We start from the raw sequence: 26,394 nt of genomic DNA, 5'->3' as shown, positions 1-26,394 counted from the left end.
CAGATCCCCCTTTCTGGTCACCTGCTGCATTTGGAGGGGGGCAATGAACTTGGGGCTGCAGGGGTGAGGCTGTAGATAGAGGGAGGGATGGAAACTTGTGTTGCTTCTCTTTTCTGCTCCTCCTTCTCCTGTGTCCCTGCTTTTCCTCACATTTCACTTCCTCCTACTATTCCTCCTTCTCATGCACAATCCCACCTGCTCCTCCCATATGCATTATTTGACCATTTTGTTCTTCAACCTTGCTTCTCCTTCCCTTCTCCTGCTGCCCCCAGGCCCAGCACCCACTGCCGGCTCCCTCTTCCCCCCAAACCCACAGCATCCCAGCGCAAGGGCAGCGATGGAGCTGGGGCAGCTCGGGCTGGGGCAGCGCTGGGCTCTCGGCCGCTCCCGCCCGCACTCGCTCCCCACTGCAGCCGCTGCCGCCACCACAGCGCGGGGGGGCCCGGCCTTGGCGCTCCCCCCCTCCCACCTCCCCAAATTCCCCTGCCGGGGGGCGCTGGGGCCAGGAGACAGACGAGTGACAGATCAGGGGGGCTGGGAAGAGTCGGCAGCCAGAGAGCACTGAAAATCTCAGCAGTGACTACAGTGGCATCTTCGGGGACTAAACATGGCAGGGCACCCATGGAGGGTAGAAAGGGAAAGCCAGGAAGGGCTCCTGGCCAAAGAGATGATGATCCCAGAATATCTCTGAAGCGGCCCTTGGGAGCATGTTGAGGAAGTTTGCCCATTCTCCCAGAGGTAATCAAGGACAGGGAGACACAGGGGAGCAATAAGGGAAGTCCAGAAGGGATTTAGACAACAGGGGATGGATGGTGTTGGTGTGATGAGAAGTGCAGGGAATATGGTTCAGGCAAGAAGCAGCAGAAAGAATCTATGTGGGAAGACAAAGAATGATGGAAAAGAGGAGGAAGAGAAAAATACTGAGGATGGGGATGTTTTTCAGCAGGCTCTTCTCGTCAAAAGTTGCCAGCTGCTGCAGATCCTTTGTATCCCCGGTTGCCAGGACAGGCACACAAGGAGGTCAGGATTGCAGGGGGTTTCTCTGTGCTGGGCAGCGGCAGGAGCGGGCGCAGAGGGGCGGCACCGGGAGCACGGGCTGGGGGCCTGTGGGGAGCTGCGGGGCCGGGCCGGGGCTGTGGGGCAGCCGGGGCTCAGCGCCGGGCGCTGCCTGAGCCCAGCACCCCCCGGCAATTGCAGGCCCGGCAGTGGCCCCCGGCCCCCAGGAGGCTGCGGGACGCCCCGGCCGCTGCCCGGCCCCGTGGAGCTGCCGGCCCTGCCCGCCGGGGGGGCCGCGTTTGGACACTGCGGCAGGACAGGCACCGGCTCTGGGATACGGGCTGGCCACGGCAGCCACAGCACAAGGAGCAGCAGGACAAAGGAACAGCTGGGAAATGGGCATTGGACGTGCAAGCATCCAGATTAGCTTTTTAGCATTTTCCTTGGGTCAGTGCAGAAAGGAATGATTTAGCAGAAAGCTCAGCAGCTGTCAGAGGATGAGCACCCCCAGGCACTGAGGGGGCTGCAGGAGGGGCAGAAGAAGCCCCTGGAGCACTTGGTCACAAAGGCACAGCAGGGGAATGTAAGAAGGGATGAGGAAAAGGCCAAGGGGAAGGCAAAGGCCATGGCAGAGTTTCTACAGCCCCTGAAGGATGAACCCCAGGGCCCAAGGCAGCCCCAGCACCCAGGGGCTCTCACATCCTTACACCATCTTCAACCAGGTGCCCTCCTCACACTGACACCATTCAGGAATTGATGGCAAAGATGCTTTCTGGGGATGCCCACTTACACAGGATGGTAAACTGGATTTTGCCTTTGAGTGGGAACAAGAGATAGAAGGGAAAATGGAAAAGACATGGACAGTCCTTCTGCAGGGATGCATGGAAGCACCGGCCTTATTGTGGCAAATCTTGCAGAAAATATCATAAGAATTTTTCCCTAGGATTTACCTAGGAATTGGGTTAATGCAGGATGTGGATGACTTGCTGCAATCAGGAGGACAAGAAGTGGCAGAAGAAGCCTCTGTGAAATGGCTGAATGTTCAGGCTAAAAATAATCTTTGAGTATTTGAAATAAAAGAGGAAATGGTGGAGAAAAGGGTTAAATATTTGGGACATATTTTAACTAAGGGTTTGAGGTGTATTGACCCAGAGAGGGACCAGGGAATCTCAGAAGTAATCCAGGACTAAAAAGCAGCTGTAAGAATTCTCAGGATTAATAGGAAATTGCAGGACCTGCATTGAAGATTCTCTGCTCTAGCCACAACACTGTATGACTTTTTAAACCCAAATATCCTCAGTGTTGTGCTATGGACAGGAGAAAAGGGAAAAAAACTGAGAAAATGGAAAATAACAAAATGATTGGACCACCAGCTATGTCTCCTCCAGACTGCAAAAAAGAAATTTGAATTCTATGTGTGTTATAAGTGTACATTATACTATTGCCTTTTTGCAAATATTTAAATGAATGCTATATGCTGGAAAACATTGCTGTATGAATATAGTTTATTTTAGTTCTGCAATTAAAAAAACTTATAAATACTTGTGTGATAAATATATTTTTCTTGGAGTTTAATGTAAAAATCTTTTGTTCATGTAACTAACTCAGAGAATGGTAAAAAAGATAATCAGGAAATTCTTCACATTCCTGGATTATGGGACACCAAAACCCCAGGAAAGGAAAAAATAATGATTTACAGGTCAGAGGACAATGATTCTGAATAATGCATGAAGGTCTATGAATATGCAACATGTTGCTGCATTTAGGAAGTGTTTTCTGAGTCAGTGTGTGCCCTTGGCTGAAGGCCAAGCATCCGGCCATTATAACCTTTGGCCAGAGCCAGGGCAGATATTCAATTATCTCCCTTGGAATTGATCTTTGCAATTCCTTACCCTGGGAATTCTCCCCCTAGTGCGGGCTGGAGATAAGGGATGTATATTTCCAGCAGTCTGTGGCCAGAATCCTGTCTCTTGTGAAATCTCTGCCACAGGAAGCTGGGCTGGCACAGAGCCTGCCTTGGCACTTTGCTGTTCACAGCATCCACCCAGGACTCTGCCTCTCAATTACACTCACACACTGGGCTGCCTGCGATTCCATTGCTGGAAAATAGACCAAATTTAAATTTTTTTTATATTCCATTTTACTAGTCAGGCTCGGTTTGCCTTTCTCTCAGGAAAGAAATTTTAAAAGTTTTTTTTTAAGGGATGTGGCACCACTCAACAGAGATGAGTTTAACATCTCAACAGACTGGGAATAGCCCAAAAGATTCCCACAAAGATAACAAACATCAACAAAACATCAAGGAAACATCAGCAAATATCAAGGAACACCCACCCCAGACACTGCCCCCGGCATAGATGGAGACACCTGGTCTGGAAAAGACTGAGAAGGAAATCCAGGAGCAGGACCTCATTAACATCACAGGAGGAGAAATCCAGGTCCAATCGGAAACCAAACACTAAAAACTACACAACCTGGAAGCAATAAACACTAAACCAATGGATTTCAATGGGTTCAGACTCTAAAACGTTTAGGAAAAATCTAGCAAAATTCACATCTCATGGAATGATTTTCTCTGCACACCCGGGCTATGTGTGGATGAAATTATTTCTGTTGCACATCCTGACCAGGATCAAGAAATGCCTTAACTCTCTAACACTAAAGATATTGTTGGAGAGTTTTTTATTGTCCCTGCAGTTTCAGTGACAAGATTACACCATGAGAAAAATTTTTCATAATAATCCTACTTTTATATTGTTAGTTAGGTTTGGGCCAGGGGTGTGACAAGCAATTTTTACTCCTAGGAGAAGAGGCAGAAAAGACTTGATTGCATTGGAATATTTTTCTATATATTTGTGGTGGCTCTTAATGACGGCAGAATTTCGGAATGGATCTTTAGAAGCTCAGCTTTAAGTTGCATTTTGCACACCTAGAAGAGTATTAATGGTGAGGCTTTAACGCATAAACTGTTAATAAAAAATCCTTAAAAAAATAAAAAAGAAAAATAAAGCAGATTGTGAGGGTGGACGTGTGAATCACCTAAAGGCTGCTCTGGAAGAAAATCCTAGTTCCAGGCAGCCAGGAGAGGAGTTTTAGAAATGCAAATTAACATTGCTCTGGAGAAGTGCAGACAATGCCCAAGGGCCTTCTTGCCAGGGGGAGGAATTTCCCTGAGTCCATCTGCCCCTCACCCCCAGCTCTGCCTGCTTGCACAGATGGAATTTGCACAACTAAAGGCAGAGCCCATAGTGAGGATATCTGACTGCAACAGAAACTGGTTAAGCTGCAAAGGGAAACAGCAAACGGAGAATATTGAGCAAATTTCATGAAAAAAAGTGTGTGGGGGGGGGATCATCCCTCTCCCCAAAGCAATGAGGTGTTTTTGCTAGTCCAGAGAAATGAGTTGGGAATCCAAACATTTTATCATTTCATAAGATAAAAGTGGTCAATTGATGCAGCCCTGGATGGAGGGAGCACCCAAAAAAGGGAAAAAGATGAACGGCCACCAGAACAAATCCTACAACACCATGGACCAGCCCCTGGGATCCCTAACGAATTCATATCAGGACACAGAAAATCCATCCATAATTTGAGTGGCATAATTAGGTTTAAAAGTATCCTTGAAATAATAACCAAGGAGACAGCTCCAGCTCCTGACCTTCCTGCTGACCAAGCCGCTGAAATGAGGAACGAGACATTTCACCATGGGATGGGATCAGATTATCTACTTACAGAAGAAGGAGGAGTTTGTGGAAAATTAAGTGACGCAAACGGCTGTTTGCAAACACATGATAACCGAAAAGTGGTTAAACAGATAGCAAAGGAAATATGAAAATATCTCGTATTCCGGAGAAAGGATGGGAATGGGACACGTTTTCCTGGTTCTCTGGCAGACCACGGCTTAAACGAATGCTGCTCCTCCTCTGACCTGCTGCAGCAACTCTCAGCTTTTTACCATGCACACCTTGCGCCAAAGAGGACACAGGAAAAGAAATTGAGTCAATGGAAATTAAAAGTTAGTAAAGGCAATTCTTGAGAAAATGAGAGAAGAAGGGATTGAAAGCAGTAAGATTAATATCGTAGTAGGGGTGCATATTAGGAGGGACATGCAGTAGGCGGATCGGGAAGTCTGAACCTTCCAAGTATCTCAGCCAGAGGGGAATGGGAGAGGGAGATGCAGACGGGAAAATGAGGATAAAAAGGAGGCTGCGTTTTAGAGACCGCATGGCAAATGCCGCATGGCCTCTCTCTTTGTTCATCAATAAAGTCACTTTTACAGGACTCCTCTGTCTCCTGCGGGCACACAAACCTCCGGCCACGGGAATTTTCCCGCACAGTCCCGGGCACAGGGCAGACACCTCTGTGCCACCCACAGCAACCGGGACGAGCCAGCGCTGCTCCGGCACCGGCTCCTGCCGAGGCCCCAGCGGGAAGGAGACCGCGGGCAGCCGCTCCCGCAGCGCCCTCAGCCCAGCGCCAACACGGGCCGGCACCGGCACAACCAACCCGCCAGAGCCCCCTGCCGCCCCCGAGGCCCGCAGCGAGCCCCGAGCCCCCGCACAACCGAGCGCGGCTCCCACCTGCGCTGGGGCCGCCTCCGAGCTCCGCCGCCGCCTGTGGCTGAGGAATTCGATGGGATGTGTTGCCTTAACCTTTCTGACCACTCCCAGCCCATCTATGCCAGCACTCAAGCCCTGAAAGAAGGCGTGAATAAACTTCGGGTAGATCATGGGTACGACTGGCTGAACTGGCTCTTAGGGCACTGGGGACTCACTGGCTGGGTCAGGAATTTAGTTCAAATAGGTTTGTATGTATTAGGCATCATATTATGCATTGTAGTAGTTATTCCTTGTATTTTACAGTGTGTTAAGAATTTAATCGACAAATCGCTTAAGAGTGTATTTTTAGTTAAAAGAAACGGGGGAGATGTGGATATGGGTAATGCAAATGAGACTGATAGTACTGCAGATTGAATCAGCAAATGCAGCCTGACAACGAGGATGCCTGACAAGAGCAAACAGAGACCTGACTGCAAGAGGACTGGATCACGTCTGGGTTATGGGAAATAAGATTTTACTAAGTCCAAATGTAAAGTTTGTCTATGTGAGAGTTTGTCTATGTAAGTTTTGTCTATGTTATGCAGTTAAATATTACCAGCCTTCCTGTAAATGGTATATAAGCACATGTAGTGCTCAGTAAAAATTGGATTTTGATCACCATTCAGTGTCCCTGTCTCTCTCTCATCGTCGATAGTTCAAGTACTCCCAGTGGGCTCCTGGAAAGAGAATGGTGGCACATCTACTGCCTGCTACCCCCTCTAGGCAATATTCAACTGTTTAGTCCACAGACTCATCTTCCAGCACTCTTAGTGGGGTCAGCAGAGCCACTTCCCACTGGTGGGGGCAAAGAGCACCCTCTGTGCCTTTGTGGTGGGAGCAGACAGTGTTGTCTCAAAGGAAAGGTCAAAGAGAGACCAAGCTGGACCTCTGCCTCCTGTCCCTCACCGCACAAGGGCAGGAGGGCGCAAAACTGAACACTTTTTTTTTGGACCCATCTTTCCCTTGAGCTTGACTAGCTCGAAGGAGAGGATTCATAGGATTTCTTGAGGATCACTGCCAGGGCACAGCACACATGGCATCCCTCACCCCTTACATCATCATGGGATGGAGGAGTAGGAACCAAGCACAGCCCTACCCCACTGCTCCAGAAGCCAAAACCCCCATGCAAGCATTTAGTTATGGCCTTCTTAGAGAACCACATTCCCACCCAAATCTTCCCCTCTGCAGCAGCTCATTCCCACAGGAACTGGCAGAGCAGATGGGCTTTGGACATTGGCTGGCTTCCATTGCACTCCTTGCCCTGGAGCTGGCACGGCAGGAGAAGGGCTCTGGTGAACCTTCTCCTCCTCCCATGTAGGCTCTAACTCAGCTGCCAGAACTTCAAGTTCTCAGAGCACTTCTGGGCTCTGAGCAGCGGCCACGGGAGGAGGAGATGCAGCTCCAAAGGCAGCAGTTCCCAGGCCCAGCTCCTGCCATCCCAGTGGGGCTGTTCGGTGGTTCAGGAGAGGAAGGGAAGGGCAAGTGCAGGTGGCAGTAGCTCATTTTGGACTGAAAGATGGAAAGGTAATTTATTCACTTTGAAATCACTGCATTCAAGCTCTGATCTTAACCTGAAAGAGAAGTAGCACCTGCTCGTGTTAAATTTAGGTGGCGAACAACTGTTACATTAGATACGGTAAGCAGTTAAATTATCTGAGGGAAAGTGTACAGCAAAAATTTGCAATCACAGAGAGAGAGAAAAAAAGGCAGGAGTTGGCAAAAGGGAAGGAGGAAAACAAGGCACACTCTAGGCCAGTGTTTTTTCCAAATCCAGGATTTTCTGTTTGTATGGAATGGAGTGTAGAGTAGGTTTCCCTTGAAATTCAGGACTGAGAGACCAGAGCTAGAAAGGTTGTTCAGTGAGAAATCCCCTCTTCCATATCTGTACCGGGCTTGCTCCTAGCTTTTACATGGATGTTCTAAACCTGACACATCTATTCCTTATTTGACTCATCTCATGGCCAGTATACATAGTCTGACTTAATTTCTCTTTTAGTCTATGCTATTCTACAGTACTGTATCATCTTAAATTCTTTGGCGTTGTAGTCATATTTTCAACGGGTATTTTTCTTCCCAGGGAGCTATTTAAGGGTATATCTGTTGATATATTTCCATTTCTTCTTCCCCCTGGGGATTCCTTCCTTGCTCTTAGTCCCATTCTTCCCAAAAATCACCGGTTCTCACAACAAAAGCCCACCTTCCTGATAGACAGTTATAAGTCCTCGCAAGTAAAGCTTGCCTTCCCAGTCAGATACAAGGAAAAAGAAGGGAAAAGACAGGAAAGAAAAAGAAAGGAGTAGAAAAAGAAGGCTTTACGTTCATCTTGGAAGGTAAAACCAATTTGCCTACGATGCAGGGACCCCCATAGCACCGGGTGGGTTCCGCCGTTCCTCTCCTCCTCGGTTCGGGGTCCTGCTCCTACGGCTTTATGCCGGCGGGTATTCCCGGGGAACCGGCACAGCCCGGCACCCTCCCCCTTCCCGCTGCCTTTTGGCTTCTTAGCGTGGGGCAGCTGCCCCAAAGCCCCTCCCCGCCGTGGGCTCTTGTGGCCCCGTGTTGTTTTTTCGTGCCGGCGGATCCCGCAGGGAACCCGGCCCGGTTCGGTGCCCCCCGGGTCAGCCCCGCTCTTGAGCGGCGCCGCCGCCCCCCAGCCCGGTGCTCCGCGGCTCCGCCCGCTCCGATCCCCGCTCGGCGCGGCGGCGGCTTTATGCCGGGGGGCCCGGAGAAGGGCCTGACTCGAGGCCTTGGGCAGCGCCGAGAGCAACTTGGACTGGCTTGGCGAGCTCCGCGCTTTGTGAGAGCCCTCCCGCACAGCCGGGCTGGTTCTCCACCCTCGGCCGCGCTGTCCGCGCCACCTCTGGGCTGGCGAACGCCGGGAGTTGCTGGGCTGGGTTTGATGGCCCCGCTCAGCGCTTTCGGCCGCTGCTCACGCGGCACCCTCGCGATTTTCGCTGGCAATCAATGCAGATTGGCCATCAAAGTCCAGAAAGCAAAAAATGGAGACCAAGGGCATTCCAGAAGGGGTTTCCTGCAGCCAGACACACAGCAGCAATTTCCAGGAGCTGTCACTTGCTAGTCCACAGCTTTAAGGATGCTGTGGCAGTGCCACAGGAGAAGACCCTTGGTGTTGTGCTGGAACAGGTTCCTCCAGAAGAAAAGGTGATGTTCCTATGTGCAGGGAACTCTGTGGTATCAGCAGTGGAGGAGCAGGGTAAGGAAGATCTCCAGCCTTGGGATATTTCTGCAAGAGCCTTCACCCCTGCCAGAGCCTGGGTGAGAGCTGCCAGAGTGCAGAGGGAGGCAGCCCTTTGGACAGGCGTCCCTGCTCCCTCAGAGCCACGGCTATGAGACAAACAGCCTCATCCCTGAGGATGCAGATGGGCAGGAAAGCCTGGAAATAAAAAGTGGAGCCCAGCCATCTCCAAGAAGCTGTTCCCAGAGGCAAGTGTCCCAGCAGGAAGTGTCCTGGAGCCACTTGTGTTCAGCCTACAGTCAGTTCCCAGAACGCTGTCCCTGTTCCAGTGGGGAACCCCCCACGCTTTGCAGCGGGAAAGATTCACATGAAACCAAGGAGGCTCTTGCATCTGCAGGAAGCTCCCCCACTCTACTGGTCAGATGGCCTCCGAGTACCAGGAATGTGTTTACAGATCAAGATCTGATCTTCTTCGGAGCATTAGTGTTAAATACATTAGGATTTTCTCAGAGAACTGTCAGAATGTTCCCACTGTTCTGGATTTGACTGGGCTTCCTTTCTTCCCAGAAAGTGGCACAGGGATGGGATTGGATGCAGGATGGGAATGCTGTGTATGACAGGGAGAGAATTTGGTTGTGGCTAAGCAAGGCTTGCCCTCCTCAAGGACTCTGCAGGGTCCTAGAAGCCACTCAATATCCCATGCTCTGCCATCGAGGAGGTGACAAAGAGCCTGGAGGGAGCCTGTCCAGGACAGCCGAAGGGACTGGACAGAGGGATATTCTCGGTGCTGGAAGCACCTGGATGTTGGACCAGCCAGCTCCTGCTGCCTTTTGGTGGTGCCTGAGCAGGGCTGTGACGATGCCAGGGACATCCTGCAGTGACATCTCCCCTGTCCGTCTGGGCGTGCGCTCGGTCCCAAAGCTCACCCTGATCCTGATCTCAATCTCACTCTATGTTGAGACACACTCACTCTCCTGGATTCAATCTCATCCCAGTGCCAGACTCATGCAGCCTCAGAGCCAATCTCAAGGCCAGGCCTAAGGCAAATGGCACATTTAGCCTTAACCCCAATTCCAGCTCTAATATAAATCCAAGCCCTAACCGCAAAGCCCAGCCCCAGTTCCAGCCCCTACCAAATGCTCAGCCCTAAACCAAATGCCACGTTTAGCCCTAAGGCAAAACCAGCCCCAATAGCAACTCTAAGCCCAACTCCAATGGTAGTCTCAAGCCCTAAGTGCAGCTTTGAGTGCCAGCCCACACTCCAATGCCAGCTTCATCTTGAATTCCCAAACTCAGGCCCAGTTCCTGCCCTAAGGCCAACACCGTTCTTAGTCGTAAGCCCAATGGTAGCCCCAGTCACACTCCTTAGTCCAATCCTGGCTCTAATCTCAAGACCATTGTGATAACTATATTACACTGTTTTAGCAATTGTTAGAGTGAATAATATGTGTTTTCTAGGGTTGACTTTTGTAAAAGAAGTTTTCCTAAAGTTTAGAGATCTTTTAATGCGAATGTTGTGTTGTGAATGTTGGTGAAGAGTTGTTATAATGTTAAGATTTAACCAGTGAAGGAATTCACACCTGTTGAATGTATTGAAAAGTAACAAATGATGAGGACTGGGAAAACTGCACATGCTTGAAAAAGGTAGGACAGGGGAGAAACTCTGTTTAAGTGCTTGAATATGTATAGCCTTTTGTAAATATGTATTAGGCTGATGCAATACCCAGGGGGCTGGGGGTAGTCTCTGCCCTCACCGATTCGGGTGGACTGGCACTGGCTCCACCCCCCTCTGATCTAGGGGGGCCAGTGCAGTCGCTGTTGTTACAGATGAGCAATGTGGTGGTTGGCTCTCACACTTAAAGGATGAACAGTGTGTGTATGTTAAGATAAGTTTTGTGGATGTATAACGATGTTCTTGTAATATATCCTCCCATAGTCCTCTTTCCCCTCCCCCTTGCATTGTTGTCACGACATGGCTCAGGCAGTCGGGGCATTTGGGGAGGGCCGGCTTGTTCCTACACCTGACCTCCAGTGCAGATGTAAGAAAGGAGTCTCCAGCAATGGACGGCAGAGAAGGAGTTCAGCGACAAGACTTTGGGAGGGCCCAGGGGCATAAAAGGCAGAACATCCATTCTGTAGGGGAGCACGTGGGGGTTTAGTCCTGTGCTCCCAGTGCTGATTTTTCTCCTAATTCAGTCTTTTGCTGTATTTTTCTAAGATTTAAGAAATTGCTGAAAGTTTAAAAGAGCAAGCGCCGTTTCTCACACCCTGCACTGTAGGGGTAGGAAGTGCAGCTGGAAGGAAGGAGGTGAGTGGAAAGCTGGTTTGAAGGGTCTCCATTTACTTCTCATTATGCTGCTCTGAGTTTTTGGAGTTTTCTGCCAGAAATCTCTCCCGTCCAGTCATCCCCTGGGGTTTGGGGCAGTTTTCCCATTTTGGGGGAAATCAAAGCTGAGAGGAATGTTGAATTTGTCTTTACAAATGAGCTGTGGATCTCCGTTTAGATAAGGCTAGCACTGAGAGATAAAAGAAACAATGGGATGGATTCCACTGATTGATGAATGGAAAGAGATATTTGCCTTTACAAACAAACTGTAAGGCTGCTGATAAATGAAATTGGATATCGAAAGATGAAAGAAGCAATGGGGGTGGGCAAACTATGAATTCTATAAGAATTAAAAATGAAAAGGGAGGGTTATACAATAGAGGGGAATTTCAGGTATCAGGCGTTCCGGGAAGTCTGTGCCTCTCAAGTACCTCAGCCAAAGGGGAAAGAGAGAGGGAAATGCAGCCGGGAAAATAAGATAAAAAGGAGGCTGCGTCCTCCAAAAATTTGAGAGATCCCAGGGGAATGTCCCATGGCCTCTCCCTTTATTTGAATAAAGCAAAAAGGACTCCTCTGTCTCCTTTTTGGACATAAATCTCTGGTGTTTGTGGATTAATTTTCCTGACAGAAAGAACTTTGGGATTCTTACCTGCACAAGCACATGCAGTGCCTCAGTCATAAGTGCCTCAGAAATATCAGAAGTGTGTCTTCTTCAGAGTGTGGTCACAAGGGTTCAGAGTTGGAGCCAGTTCTGCGGGCAGGCTGATGAATAGTCTGGGGCTCCTCTGCAGAGCCCCATTCATTCTGGGGCTGCTTTCTGCTGGTTCTGCTGGACTGGCTCAAGTGAAACACACACCCAATTAACAGCAGTTAAATTACTCTGGCATGAAACAGTGGGGAACAGGCAGAGCAGTGAAGGGCAGCATGGACCAGTTGTTCTGGCAGGTCTGACGAGGTCTGGTTTGATACAGCACTCACAGAACTCTGCTCCACCTGTGACACTTCCACTTGCAGTAGATGACTCTTCCTCTTCACAATATCCAGCAAGGCAGGTCAAAGACACTTTTACCATTTTCATCTGCAAAAGGGAGAGGAAATCAGCAGCAAACATGAAGTAACCAGTCAGAGGTCCCAGGAAGAAACAAAAGAACAAAGAGTGGTGGAAAAAAACAGATGGAGCAGGGATCCTTATCTGTGTGGGAGATATCCTGTGCTAATGGGCCATCTGTTAAAACCAGGTGGGGCAGTGTTCTTTATCTTTTCCACAACCCATCCTTCCTCCAGGAAGATATCTTCTGTTAATGGGCCATTGAGTGCCACTGCATGACTGATAAAATTCCATCATCCCATTGGGAGATGCTCCAGCCAGGGGGAGGAGCCAAGCCTTTCCTACCTAGATAAAATCTGAGATTTGGAACACCAAGGCAGCCCTTACCCACTGGTTTCCAGAGGACAAGAGCTACCAGACCTTTCTACAGCATCACTGCTTCAAGAAGACCACTTCATTGGAACTGCCACCACCACCCTAACTAGTGGGGTGTCAGGTTGTATTCTGATTCTGTCAGTTGTTTTCTTTTGTACTATTGCATGGATTTTATTTCTCTTCTCTTTTTTCCTATCAAATTGTATTTCTGACTTGGAGTCTCTCACTGGTTTTGCTTTCAACCCAGCACAATTTTGGAGGGGATTTTTGCTGAATCTATATATTTGGGGTGGTTTTGATCTGTGTCTTAAAGTCGGGAGGATTTTGAGTGGGAATCTTGGTGTTTGGGAGGTTATTACAGACACAAGATCCTCAATGACTTCCAGAGATGAACTTGGGCAAGGAGGAACACCCAGTTTATGGAGCTCTCTTATTGTTATTTCCCCCTAAACCAGGAATTTTCATTCCTCAGGTGTGCGGGGATGGAGGAGGCAGAAAAGCCCCGGAGATCTCTCACGAGGAGGGGCTGCAAACCCAGTCCAGGGAGCTGCGAGGAGGAAAGACCCTCCCTGAGCCGGGAAGGCGGCCGGAGATCCAGGCAGAGCTCAGAGCTGGTGGAGAAGCCTCCTGGAGGTGAGAAGCCCCACAAGTGCTTGGAATGTGGGAAGGGTTTCAACTACAGCTCCCAGCTGATCCGACACCAGAGGGTCCATACTGGGGAGAAGCCCTACGAGTGTGGAAAATGCAGGAAAAACTTCAGCACTATTTCTTATCTGATGAAGCACCAGGTGATCCACACAGGGGAACGGCCCTACACCTGCTCGGAATGTGGGAAGAGCTTTCAGTGGAGCTCCAACCTGAGAATCCACCGACGTATCCACACTGGGGAAAGGCCCTACGAGTGTCCCAAGTGTGGGAAGAGGTTTCACACCAGCTCCGATTGCCTCAAACATGAGCGGATTCACACAGAGGAGAGGCCCTTCCGCTGCCCCGACTGCGGGAAGGGATTCAAGCACAACTCCACCCTCACTGCCCACCGGCGCATCCACACTGGGGAGAGGCCCTACGAGTGTCCTGAGTGTGGGAAGAGCTTCTCACACAGCTCAACCTTGACCAAACACCAACGGAGTCACCACTAAGGGAATCCCTGTGAGTGCCCCGAGTGTGGGAAGAGCTTCGTGCTCTGCTCCAGCTCCATCCTCCATGGGAGGATCGGTGTTGGATGATCCCCAGTGACCCCCGTTGGGTGAGGGGGAAGGGGTTTGAGAGATTTCTTTCCCTTCTTCTTGTCCTGCCGTGATTTGCTTGGTAATAAATTTCCTCTCCATGCCCAGGCTGGGTCTGTGATGCACATTTTGCTGTTTGGTACGGGATGTTTCCCCTTTTTACACCATCCCAGGAACTCTGGGTTAAACTTTCTCCCCACTGTTGCAGCTGGAGAGGCAGGGTCAGTGGCTTTGGTGGGTGCCTGGCATCAGGCCAGCATCACCCAGGCCATGGGCACCCCTGAGATCCCAGTGTGGTGATGCATTCCCCCACTTCTAGAGAAAGTGCTGACCCAAACTGAGGCCAGGATGAAACATTATTATGACTGGAGCCCACTCTCTTGTGACCCTGCCAGCAGAAATCCAAAAGGAGACCTTTGAGCTCTCCTGGGCCACCGTGGGCTGTGACCAGCAGTCTCCCTCTGAGGGGCCTCTCAGAGCCAGCAAACCCTCGGCTTTGCTGTGCCTGGAGGATCACTGAAACACGACTTGTCCTGGGCCCATACCCTCACTGCTCAAGGCCCCATCCTTCGGCCAGTGGGAGATGCAAAAACATCTGAAGGGAGGATTTCACTGAGCTCTGGGGGGAATTGCCTGTACTGACTGTTCCTGTCTGTGTGTGTGCCCCTGCACATATGCTATAGCAAATCTGGGAGAAATACAGCTTTCCTAGATGTGGAAGTACCTTGGATATCTAAGTTAGGCCTTTAAGCAAGGTTCAGTTATAGTTATGAACATACTTAAATGCTGTTAAATGCTAAGTGTTTTGCTAAGTTCTTAAATGTAAGTCATAAGTGTTGTTTTTGTATTAAGTTGCTAAGTCGGAAGTTATAGATGTAAGTTAGGTTAAATGCTGTTAAGTGACATTGTGGAATTGTTAATGTTAAGTTATAAGTTAAGTTAGGTACACGTTCAGTATTGTTCCTCTGTTGATTTGCTAGGCCTAAGGTATAAGTTAAGTTACAAATTAAGGTAGAAGTTAAAGAGTTGTTTAGAGTTGTTAAGTTTTCAGGCCGTGTTCCTTTTAATCCCTGCATGCACCTAAACACAGCACACACCCACCCACACTCCCCTAGAGAGTTCCCAGTTAATTTCTGTTCTGATTGCATGGATTTTATTTGGTGTTGTTCTTGCCTTGTTGTGCCTCACCTGTCCTGTAGGCAGTAGAGTGAATCTTGCCAACAAACTTATTGTACTTTGTTGCTTAATATTAAATCTGATTTTTGTTCATGCATTTGTCACCGTTTTTTAAGTGATCTCAAACGCTCTCATTCATGACAGCACCACAATGTCCCGCATCACCGAGGGCCCTGACACACGCCCGTGTCACAAAGGGCCACCCCCGGCACCCAAGAGCAGAGGGACAGCCTGGAAGCGGCCCGGAGCAGCCCCGGCCTCGTGGCCTTGTAGCCCCTGGCGTGGCCAGAGCCCTGGGAGGCTTTGGGGTCCCCACGTTGGTGTCCCCTGGGACGGTGTCCCGTCTCCAGGCTCATCCCTTCTCCAGGCTCCCCTCACTCCCGGCTCTCGGGGTCCCCCCTCTCCAGGCCCCCATTTCAGGCTCCGGCACTCCCGGGGCTCTCCCCTTTTCGCTTTCCCCCCCTCAAGGCTGCTCCCCTCGCCCTGCCAGTCCCGGGCGATCGCCACGGGGCTCCGGGGACCTCCATCCCCCACCCACCGCCGGGGCTCTGTCTGCAGCCGCCACCCAGACATCCCCAAAAAACCACCCGGGGACCCCGCAGGATCCCCCAAAAGGGGATTTCGGGACAGCTCTGGAGCCCTGCAAGATGCAAACATCGCTCCGCCCGCCGCCTCCCGAAATACACAAACAGGGAGACCCAAAGATACTTCGGGTGAGCTCCAAATATCCCTCCCCCTCTCAAAAAAACCCTGCCAGGACCGCCCAAGATATTCGGGGCGAGGTCCCCCTCCCCGGTCACCTACACAATACGGGGGGGCCGATACTGCGGGCGCGAAGGGGCTGCAGATCCAGAGAGCAATGGACGCACGGGCTGCCGCCTCTCGCTGCTCCTCCTCCTCTTCTTGCTCCTCCTCTATCCCTCCTCTTCCTCACGCTCCTCCTCCTCCCTCTCCTGCTCCTTCTCCTCCATCCCTTGGCTGCCGGCGAGGAGCTCTCTCGGGTGAGCACGAAGGGAACGGGACCGGTGGGAAAGGAGTGGGAGATGGGCTATAAAGGGAGATGGGACAGCGGGAAGAGGGTTCCCAGGGAGGGTGTCCACGTTAAGCCCAGGCCCCCCAATCCCCTCCGTGTCCTGCCAGCCCCTCCCGGCGCTGTGGGGTCCGGGCCGTGCCCCAGTGCCGGCTCAGGGGGTGCTCCAGGCTGACGTGCTCCACCTGGAGCTGGAGCTGACCCCGTGCCGGGGGGTTTCCAGCAGCACCAGGAGCTGGTAGAAATCCAGTCCCCACTGGGGACCAGGTCGGTGGCCACCACGTGTCCCGAGAGCTCCTGCTGGCCCTGGAACCAGCTCAGCTGGATGTGGGCAGGGTAGAAATCCATGAGGGAGCAGAGCAGGCAGCCGGGGCCGGGCTGGGAGCTCGAGGGAAGCAGCGAGATGGACACACTGGGATGGGCAGGGGGCCCCTCCAGTGAGGATCTGCCCCCCCATCCAAGCCGCAGATAATCGCTCCAGGGATCGAGTGCTAAGGGACAGGGAACCACCTTTCTTCCATCCCAACTCCACCTTTCCCTCCCCCTCTCTCCCCCTTTCTCATCATTCCCCAAATCTACTGACCCCTCACGACTCAATGTGGGTTTCCCAGCCCCCTCCCCCAATCTTTGGGCGTCCCAGCTCCCTCTTTTCCCCCATTCTTTGGCCCATTCCCAATCATCACTCCAACATCAAACCCCCTAACCCGTGCTTGCTTTTGGGAGTTCCAGGCCTCTCCTGCTCAATCTCGGGTTCCCAACCCCCTCTTTCACTCCTTTTGGACAGCTCCCGGCAGCTTTTTCCTGGGAGGAATCCCTGATTTTCAGTATTTTTGGGGTGTAGTTTCAAAGCGGACAGCTCCAGATCCCTCCTGCTTCCTCTGGGGATCCAACCCCCTTTTCCCCAATTCAAGCACCTCTCGAAAGCCCATCAGGTGACTCACATATTCTCTCCTTCCTCTCTCCCCTCCCCCCTCCCGCTGCTTTTCATTTTTGGTCTCTTTTTAAAACAATATTCTATTAAATATTACAGGGCTTCTGGTTTTGCCAAATGCAGCCTAAAGGTGAACAGTGAACGTTACAAATTCCATACCAAAATTTTGCCATCACTAACAGCCACTCATAAACATACACAAAAAAATCCCCAAAGGAATAAAGATTTTTTCTTCTTATTCCCCTAACACTAAAATGTGGTTCTCACACCCTTGGCCCAATCTTAACTGAAAATACAAAAGTAGGAGTATTAAGAAAAGATATTCTAATGGTGTAATCTTGTCACCAAAACTGCGGGAGGACCCAAAACTCTTCAACACCATTTCTACTGTTAGAGAATCAAGGCATTACTTGATTCTGGCCAGGATGTGCAACAGAAATAATTTCAGCCATACATAGCCCGGGTGTGCAGAGAAAATCATTCCATGATACGTGAGTTTTACTCGATTTTCCCTTAACTTTTTACAGTCCAAAACCTATAGAAATCCATTGGTTTTATGTTCATTGCTTCCAAGTGGTACAATTTTAAGTATTCAATTTCCTATCGGACCCAAATTTCTTCCCCTCTATATTAATTAGGTCCGCACTCCTGGATTTCCTTCTCAGCCTTTTGCAGACCAGGCATCTCCAACTATGCCAGGGGCAGTGTCTGGGGTGGGTGTTCCTTGATGTTTGCTGATGGGCCTTAATGGTCGTTATCTTTGTGAGTATCTTTTGGGCTATTCCCAGTCTATTGAGATGTTAAACTCATCTCTGTCGAGTGGAGGAACATTCCTTAGAAATCTCTTTAAAATTCCTTTCCCCAGTGCAAAGGCACATGAAGCCTGAGTACAGAAATAGATTTTTAAAATTACACTCGTTGTATTTTCCGACCATGGAATCCCCGGCAGCCCAGTGTGTGAGTGTAACTGAGGGGCAGAGTGGAATTGTGCCGTTGTCTTCCCCAGCAGCTGTGGCAGTGCAGGCACAGAAAGCAGCGAAGCTCCAGCAGTGGCAGCAAGGATTGGCCCCAGTGTGTGGAGATGCCAAAGGAGGGTGCCCAGGCAGAGGATTTCAGCAGAGGATCTGTGGGCAGGCCCAGGGGCTTGGCCCGATGTGGAGCCCTGGCTGCTGCTGCGTTGCCTTCAGTGCAGGGTCAGTGGTGCCCTCCCATGCTGCTCCTGCAGCCGGGAATTCCAAATTCCTTTGGCATGGCCCTATTTAACATCCACACCCCATTCCAATTTCTTTTCTGAGTCTGGCAGAGCCATGGCAGGGGTTCAGTCACTTTGTTTTTTCATTTTCTCAAGTTTTGTACTTTTTCTTATGTCCATACCATAATATTAAGGCTCTCTGGGGTTAAAAAGTCCTACAATATTCTGGCTGGAACAGAAAATCCTCAATGCAGGTCCTGCAATTCACTCTTAATCCCCTTAGTTGTCCCAGCTCCATATAAGTGATGGGTAATGTTAGTTCTGAGGTTGCCTGGTCCCTCTCTGGGTCAATACACCACAAACCTTCAGTCAAAATATGTCCCAAATATTTAATCTTTTTCTCCAGCATTTGCACTTTTTTTTTCAAATAATCAAAGATGCTTTTTAGCCTGAACATTCAGCCAATTCACAGAGGCTTCTTCTACCACTTCTTGTCCTTCTTATTGGAGCAAGTAGTCCACATCCTGCATTAACCCAATCCCTGGGGGTGGGGTAAATTCTTGTGATATTTTCTGCAAGGCTTGCCCCAATAAGGCTGGTGCTTCCGTGCATCCCTGCAGAAGGACCGTCCATGTCTTTTCCATTTTCCCTTCTATCTCCTGTTCCCACTCAAAGGCAAAATCCAGTTTACCATCCTGTGTAAGTGGGCATCCCCAGAAAGCATCTTTGCCATCAAGGACTGAATGGTGTCAGTGTGAGGAGGGCACCTGGTTGAAGATGGTGTAAGGATGTGAGAGCCCCTGGGTGCTGGGGCCCCCTTGGGCCCTGGGGTTCATCCCTCAAGGGCTGTAGAAACTCTGCCATGGCCTTTGCCTTCCCCTTGGCCTTTTCCTCCTCCCTTCTTGCATTCCCCTGCTGTGCCTTTGTGACCAAGTGCTCCAGGGGCTTCTTCTGCCCCTCCTGCAGCCCCCTCAGTGCCTGGGGGTGCTCATCCTCTGACAGCTGCTGAGCTTTCTGCAAAATCATTCCTTTCTGCAGTGACCCAAGGAAAATGCTTAAAAGCGAATCTCGATCCTTGCACGTCCAATCCCCATTTCCCAGCTGTTCCTTTGTGCTGCTGCTCCTTGTGCTGTGGCTGCCGTGGCCAGCCCGTATCCCAGAGCCGGTGCCTGTCCTGCCGCAGTGTCCAAACGCGGCCCCCCCGGCGGGCAGGGCCGGCAGCTCCACGGGGCCGGGCAGCGGCCGGGGCGTCCCGCAGCCTCCTGGGGGCCGGGGGCCACTGCCGGGCCTGCAATTGCCGGGGGGTGCTGGGCTCAGGCAGCGCCCGGCGCTGAGCCCCGGCTGCCCCACAGCCCCGGCCCGGCCCCGCAGCTCCCCACAGGCCCCCAGCCCGTGCTCCCGGTGCCGCCCCTCTGCGCCCGCTCCTGCCGCTGCCCAGCACAGAGAAACCCCCTGCAATCCTGACCTCCTTGTGTGCCTGTCCTGGCAACCGGGGATACAAAGGATCTGCAGCAGCTGGCAACTTCTGAGGATAAGAGCCTGCTGAAAAACATCCCCATCCTCAGTATTTTTCTCTCCCTCCTCTTTCCATCATCCTTTTTCTTCCCACGTAGATTTCTCCTGCTGCTTCTTTCCTGAACCATATTCCTGCACACTGCCCTTCACACAATCCCTTCCCAGCACACCAACAGCATCCATGCCCTGTTGTCTAAATCCCTTCTTGACTTCCCTTATTGCCCCAATGGGTGTCCATGTCCTTGATTACCTCTGGGAGAATGTGCAAACTCCCTCAACATGCTGCCAAGGGACCCTTCAGAGATATTTAGGAATCATCAGCCCTTTTCCCGGGTGCTCTTCCTGGCTTTCCCTTTCTACCCTGCATGGGTGCCCTGCCATGTTTAGTCCCCGAAGATCCCACTGTAGTCACTGCTGAGATTTTCAGTGCTCTCTGGCTGCCGACTCTTCCCAGCCCCCCTGATCTGTCACTCGTCTGTCTCCTGGCCCCAGCGCCCCCCGGCAGGGGAATTTGGGGAGGTGGGAGGGGGGGAGCGCCAAGGCCGGCCCCCCCCGCGCTGTGGTGGCGGCAGCGGCTGCAGTGGGGAGCGAGTGCGGGCGGGAGCGGCCGAGAGCCCAGCGCTGCCCCAGCCCGAGCTGCCCCAGCTCCATCGCTGCCCCTGCGCTGGGATGCTGTGGGTTTGGGGGGAAGAGGGAGCCGGCAGTGGGTGCTGGGCCTGGGGGCAGCAGGAGAAGGGAAGGAGAAGCAGGGTTGGAGAACAAAATGGTCAAAGGATGCACGTGGGAGGAGCAGGTGGGATTGTGCATGTGAAGGAGGAATAGTAGAAGGAAGAGAAATGTCAGGAAAAGTGGTGAAAACAGAGGAGGAGGATGAGCAGAAACGGGAAACAGCACAAGGTTCCACCCTTCCCTGTATGTGCAGGCTCCCCTCCAGCCCTAGGAGTGTTGTTCCCCCCACCTGCAGCGGGTGACAAGGGAGAGGGTTCCACGATTTTCACAGGGATGAATCTTGGTGTTTCTGAGCTTTATTGGGCTGTTGGTGATTTAGTTTATTTGCAGGGCCTTAATCTTTCTATTTCGGAGAGGATTTTGGCTGAATCTTGCTGTTTGGAGGGGTTTTGATGTGTATCTTGATCTTTGGAGGATTTTTGGGCTGAATCTTGGTGTCTTGGAGGTTCTTACACACAGACACAAGATGCTCAGTGACTTCCTGAGATGATCTTGGGAAAGGAGAAGACCCCAGCCCAAGTACCTCTTATCTTGTTCTTTTCCGCAAACCAGGATTTGTCATTCCGAAGGTGTGGGCAAATGGAGGAGGAGGAAAACCCAGGGAGATCTCTCACAAGCAGGGGCTGCAAACCCAGCCCAGGGAGCTGCGAGGAGGAAAGACCCTCCCTGAGCTGGGTAGGTGTCCGGAGATCCAGGCAGAGCTCAGAGCTGGTGGAGAAGCCTCCTGGAGGGGAGAAGCCCCACAAGTGCTTGGAATGTGGGAAGGGTTTCATCCGGAGGTCTGAGCTGATCAGGCACCAGAGGATCCACACTGGGGAGAAGCCCTATGAGTGTGGGAAATGTGGGAAGAGCTTCAGCGACAGCTCCAACCTGATGCAGCACCAGGTGATCCACACAGGGGACCGGCCCTACACCTGCTTGGAATGTGGGAAGAGATTTGGGCATAGCTCCGGCCTGAGAAGGCACCAGCACATCCACACTGGGGAGAGGCCCTACGAGTGTCCCAAGTGCGGGAAGAGGTTTCAAACCAGCTCTGATTGCCTCAAACACGAGCGGATTCACACAGAGGAGAGGCCCTTCCGCTGCCCCGACTGCGGGAAGGGATTCAACCGCAACTCCAGCCTCATCAGGCACCGGCGCATCCACACTGGGGAGAGGCCCTACGAGTGTCCTGAGTGTGGGAAGAGCTTCTCACAGAGCTCAACCTTGACCCAACACCAATGGAGGCTCCACTAAGGGAAGCCCTGTGAGTGCCCAAGTGTGGGAAGAGCTTCGTGCTCTGCTCCAGCTCCATCCCCCATGGGAGGATCGGTGTTGGATGATCCCCAGTGACCCCCGTTGGGCAGAGCCCTGGTGATCCGTGGTCCTGGTGATCCGTGTTGGGAAGACACCTGGCTGGGGGGCTCTGCATCATCCTTTCTCCCTGTGGGCACCTGGATGAACTCAGGGGCAGGAAAGTCCATCAGGATGCAATCCGACATTGAGAATTCCTTGGGGAGAGTGGATTTGTTGACTTCCAACCCCAGAAAATCTTCTGTGTTCAATCCTCTCTTCTGGTGGTGCCCTGCTGGGCAGGGTGGAGGAAGAACCCCCGGCCCGTGGCTGGAATTGAGTGCAGCGGGCGCCGGAGAACAGCCATGAAACCAGAAACTCATCACGGCTCCTCTGACTAAACCCTACAGTCCTCACCCAGCCCCCAGCCTGGCCTTGAAAGGCTCTTTATTGTAAATAACTCCAACTGCCCCACCTGGAAAAAGTCACAAAACCCTCTGCTGCCCGGGCAAGGTATTAACTCTTTCAATGCCCAGAATAAAACTTTACAGATACTTTATTCTCTCTCCTAAATAAAACCAAAACAAAAACAACAACAACAACGAAAAAACCAAAATAGTGCTGCACCCAGAAACAATATACAAACACCAAAATCAAACAAAAAGAAAAGTTAAGTCCCAAATAAACAAAGGAGAAAAGTCGTGAACTATAATTTCTCTTTTTAAAGAGATGGCAAAAAACTTCTTGTTTCCTATATAACACATAAAAATATTACGAAGTGAATATGACTGTTCTAACTGTAAATATAAACAAAGGCAGTAATATTAAAGTAAACACACATTAAAATTGCTGTAATCTCGTAAGTTTAAATAATCAAAATCCCTCTGATGTTCCCCAGAAAAAAAAGAAAAGCAAAAAACCACTGTACTCAAAAATAAAGTAAGCTTTTCTTTAAACTGCTATAATCCTTAGAGTGTGCCTCATAAATTAATAGTCCTTAATAAAAGTTGTGAGAAAAACTGTTAGTCTGAATAAAGGGGTTTTAGATAGTAATCAGATTTCCATTCTCTTAATCACTCTAACATCCAAACCACAAGAAAACTGTTTGTTGTGAAGAAATCTCCATAGACTGAAAAAAAGTCTCCTCTTTGAAGTAAATGAGTAAAAAACTATTTTAATGATGGAAAACTACCTGAGTTGTTTTTCTGTGTTTTCAGTATTAAAAAAAATGGTGTGGAAGAAAAAAAAAGTAGTCTCAAGTTTTGTTCTAAGTTTATATTTCTTATAGTTTCTAGCAATAAAATTTCTCTTTCTACCATTTAAAGTTAAACCTGTTTTTTGTCTCCTTCTTAATCGTCTCTCACCACAAAAAAGTTTCAAATGAATAAACCAAAACCACTACATCAAACATCAGTGATTCCAGGATTTTGATTTCCTATTGCCCAAAGGTGTCTTCTGCAGCCAAATGGTGATGGACTGGGGCAAAGACCAAGATTTTGGAGACAGTGGGGTGGAAACTCCTCCAAAAATGTTCTTCCCTCCCTCCCGAGCACGTGAAACCTCAGCTCGCACAGACACAGAAATTCTTTTATTTTGGCCTTGATTTGCTTTTCATTTCTCTTCATCCCTTTAAAACATCCAACACTGTCTAAAAATAAAGACACTGAACTGAGACATGGGTGGGGACATGGGGGGACATTGACAGGGTGGGACACAGACATGGAGAGTGACATGGGGACACATGGACATGGAGGGGGATGTGGCCATTCGTGGGGACATGGGGGGACACGGGCATGGATGGAGATGTGGGGGACAGTGACAGGGATGGAAACATGGTGGGGACACAGCCATGGGTGAGGACATGGTGGGACATGGCCAGTGACATGTGGGGACACGGCCACGGCCGGTGCCATGGGGGGAACTTGCAGGGGCTGTGGGGGATGCTGGCTTGGAGGGAGTTGAGGGTTCCTGGCAGGGACTTGGGGCTCGCTGAGGCCTTTGGGGACCCCAGGCCGAGCGGCTCCGGCTGCGCTGGGAGACCCTGGCGGAGGTTCTGGGGCAGCTGCTCAAGGACCCCCTGCCCTGGAGCCCCAGCCGGGCATTGGGCTCCTGGAAGGGAATGAACGTCCTTGTCCCCAGCACGACAGATTTCTTATTTCTTGCAGGTGCAAATGGTTCTCTTACCAGAATAGCTTGTTGTGTTAATCGTTTTCAGGCTTAAGATTGTTTTCACATGGGAACAAGCAAGTTACTTAGCTGCACATAGAAGAAGTGACAGGCTAGCTATTAATTTAGCAGAGAGCAAGACCTGATTTTATGAAGCCTTCCTTTTATAATTTGTCTACCAGACTGCAACATCTCACCCTTTTTCATTAATTCAAAAAAGGCTCATATGTTCTGATGATAAAATAGCTCTCTCTTGTGAGGGTGTTATCTCATTAAGGTTATCACTGGTTATCTGTTAGATATGGGATAAGATACATAAAAGACAGATTACAATCAACAAAACTTAGCAAATTCTATCATGTCATTGACCCAGGGTTTCACAGCATGAGAAAACAAAAGAATAATGTCCAATGTCTCCTAGGGAAATGGAAATAAATGACCATTGTTTTAAAGTCCAAATAGTCCATTAGCTGGAAATGTTGATCTTTGACATCACTGAATGTGCTCTTGGATCCTGGAACAGGGAATAACTGAAGAAGGTTAGTAGGAACACTGTTCCATGATGATGACACAAGGCTTTTGTTGGCAATTTGCCTGTAAATTTCCAGACACAGCCGTGTCTTGGCAGTCCTGCTTCTGGTTTTGTTCTGGCCACGAAGGCTGCATGGTGATTAGGTTCTTTTTCTTCTCACTGGGCTTAATTTTCTTGGAGGCAATTGATATTTGGCTGAATGAAGAGGTGACTACTTTGAACTTGATGATAAAAACACATGCATACCTTCTCCTTAAGTTAATGAATTAATTAGACTTTGTCATTGTACCTTCAATTCAAGAGCCTTACATAAAAATATTTTAAATTTTTTTGGTAAAAATATTGCAAAAAAATTTTTATAAATACGTAAATATTTAGGAGCTAACTCTCCATTCTTTGTTTTAAAAACAGCATTCATGACTCTTGCCATGAACATGAAGGGAAGTTCAAAACAAAACAATACATGTAGTAAAACCAGAAACTTAGAGTAATTGGGAATAATTCTGATACAGCAATCCAAAACATTTCCGATAAGAGATATAATTAATAACACTTGTGAAATTAGATTATTACCAAACATTAAAACATTGTACCATCATCCCAGTGTCTGCAACAGCTGATAAACCTCAAATCAGTGAAGAACTGGATAAGCGTCTGTTGGGGGTTGTTTTTTCCTTTCCTCTCTGCCTGTGGAATTTTTTTCCCATTGACATGCTAAGAAGCACTGATGGTTGGGTCCCAGCACCAGGGAGAGCGTCACTGGTTTTTTGGGAGTTTCTCTCGGAGGGTGGGGGGAGGGAAAGGGGGAACACGGTGAGATTGGAAGCAGGTAAAGGAGGGTGGGGGGCAGTTGCTGGCTCTCGCTCGCTTTTGGCTCTCGGAGCAGAAAGGTCATTGCTACCCCCCCACCATCCCAACGCCGGGAGCTGCCTCTCTGTTTTGGACCCCGCAGCCCTGCTTGGACGCCCTCCTGCTTCAGCTTGCTGTTTTCCCAGCATCCTGCCTCTCCTCCATCCCTTCCCATCTGGGACACAGCTGCCATCACCCCCAGCCCCTGCAGGTGCCGGGATCGTCACATCTGCCCCGTCCACCGGGAATCTGCCAGCGCTCACTGCCAGCGGTGACGGTGACTGCAGCACAGGGGAAAAGTCCCTGAGGCCCAGAAGGACTGGAACTGGGTTCCTGTTCTGCTTGTTCTTGATTCCAGAGTTGTTGTTCTGTTTGCCTTCTTAGATATACTAGTAAAGAACTGTCATTCCTGTCCCCATATCTTGGCCTGAGAGCCCCTTAATTTCAAAATTATACTCATTCAGAGGGAGGGATTTACTTCCTCCATTTCAAGGGAAGGCCCTGCTTTCCCTAGCACACACCTGTCTTTTATTCAAATCAGGAGTGATTTTGGCACCCAACGGTAAAACCTGTGGACATTGAGTGGAAAGGCTGGAAAAGCAGTAACAGTTCATGAGTGACCTGATTTTGTGTTTTAGGTGGCACCATGTTGTCCAGTTTACCCTGGTTTGGGCTGCACGTGGTCACTGCTACATCTCTCCCGTTTGCAGGCCCTTATTTGAACATGGGTCCTATCACTAAGGCTACTGTGACTATTATCCAGTTCATTTTGTGGGTTGATAAGGTGAGGAATTCATGGGTTTTTAACTTCCTCTGGAAGATGGCAACGTGGGTTCAGAGCTATTGCACTCTTAACTGTGTGTTTTTGGGGTTACTTCAATAATGGTACTTACTGTGAGGAAAATAGCATGGGAAATTTTCTCCCTTCCCTTCATCCAGTCCACCGTTTAGGTCCACCCCACCAGTTTTCAAAGGCTTCAAAGGCTTCAAATCTTCTCTAAATGCTAATGCATTTACAGTGGCTGGTGTTGCTGATATGCCTGTTAAACCTGTTCTATTTAACATTCAGAGATAAGGGGAGATTGATTTGGATAACAACCCTGATACCTACCCCAGGAAATTGGGATGCTGCTGCAGAGCCTGACCCTGCCCCACAGCCCACTTCAGAAATGAAACACCCGGATTGGGTGGGTGTTTTAGTGAAGGAGATGTGTGAGATGGGCCAGATGCTGAAGGAGTA

The 26,394-nt window shown here is 50.1% G+C and overlaps 1 pseudogene; it reads left to right on the top strand.

The window, feature by feature from the left end:
- The window catches only part of LOC148218020 (uncharacterized), a 67,587-nt pseudogene that overhangs the window by 19,184 nt on the left and 22,009 nt on the right, over positions 1–26,394 (top strand).

This window comes from Sturnus vulgaris, unplaced genomic scaffold (genome assembly GCF_052056855.1).
Source record: "Sturnus vulgaris isolate bStuVul1 unplaced genomic scaffold, bStuVul1.hap1 Scaffold_195, whole genome shotgun sequence".
Taxonomy (NCBI): Eukaryota; Metazoa; Chordata; class Aves; order Passeriformes; family Sturnidae; genus Sturnus; species Sturnus vulgaris.
This window is presented reverse-complemented; position numbering and strand designations above follow the sequence as displayed.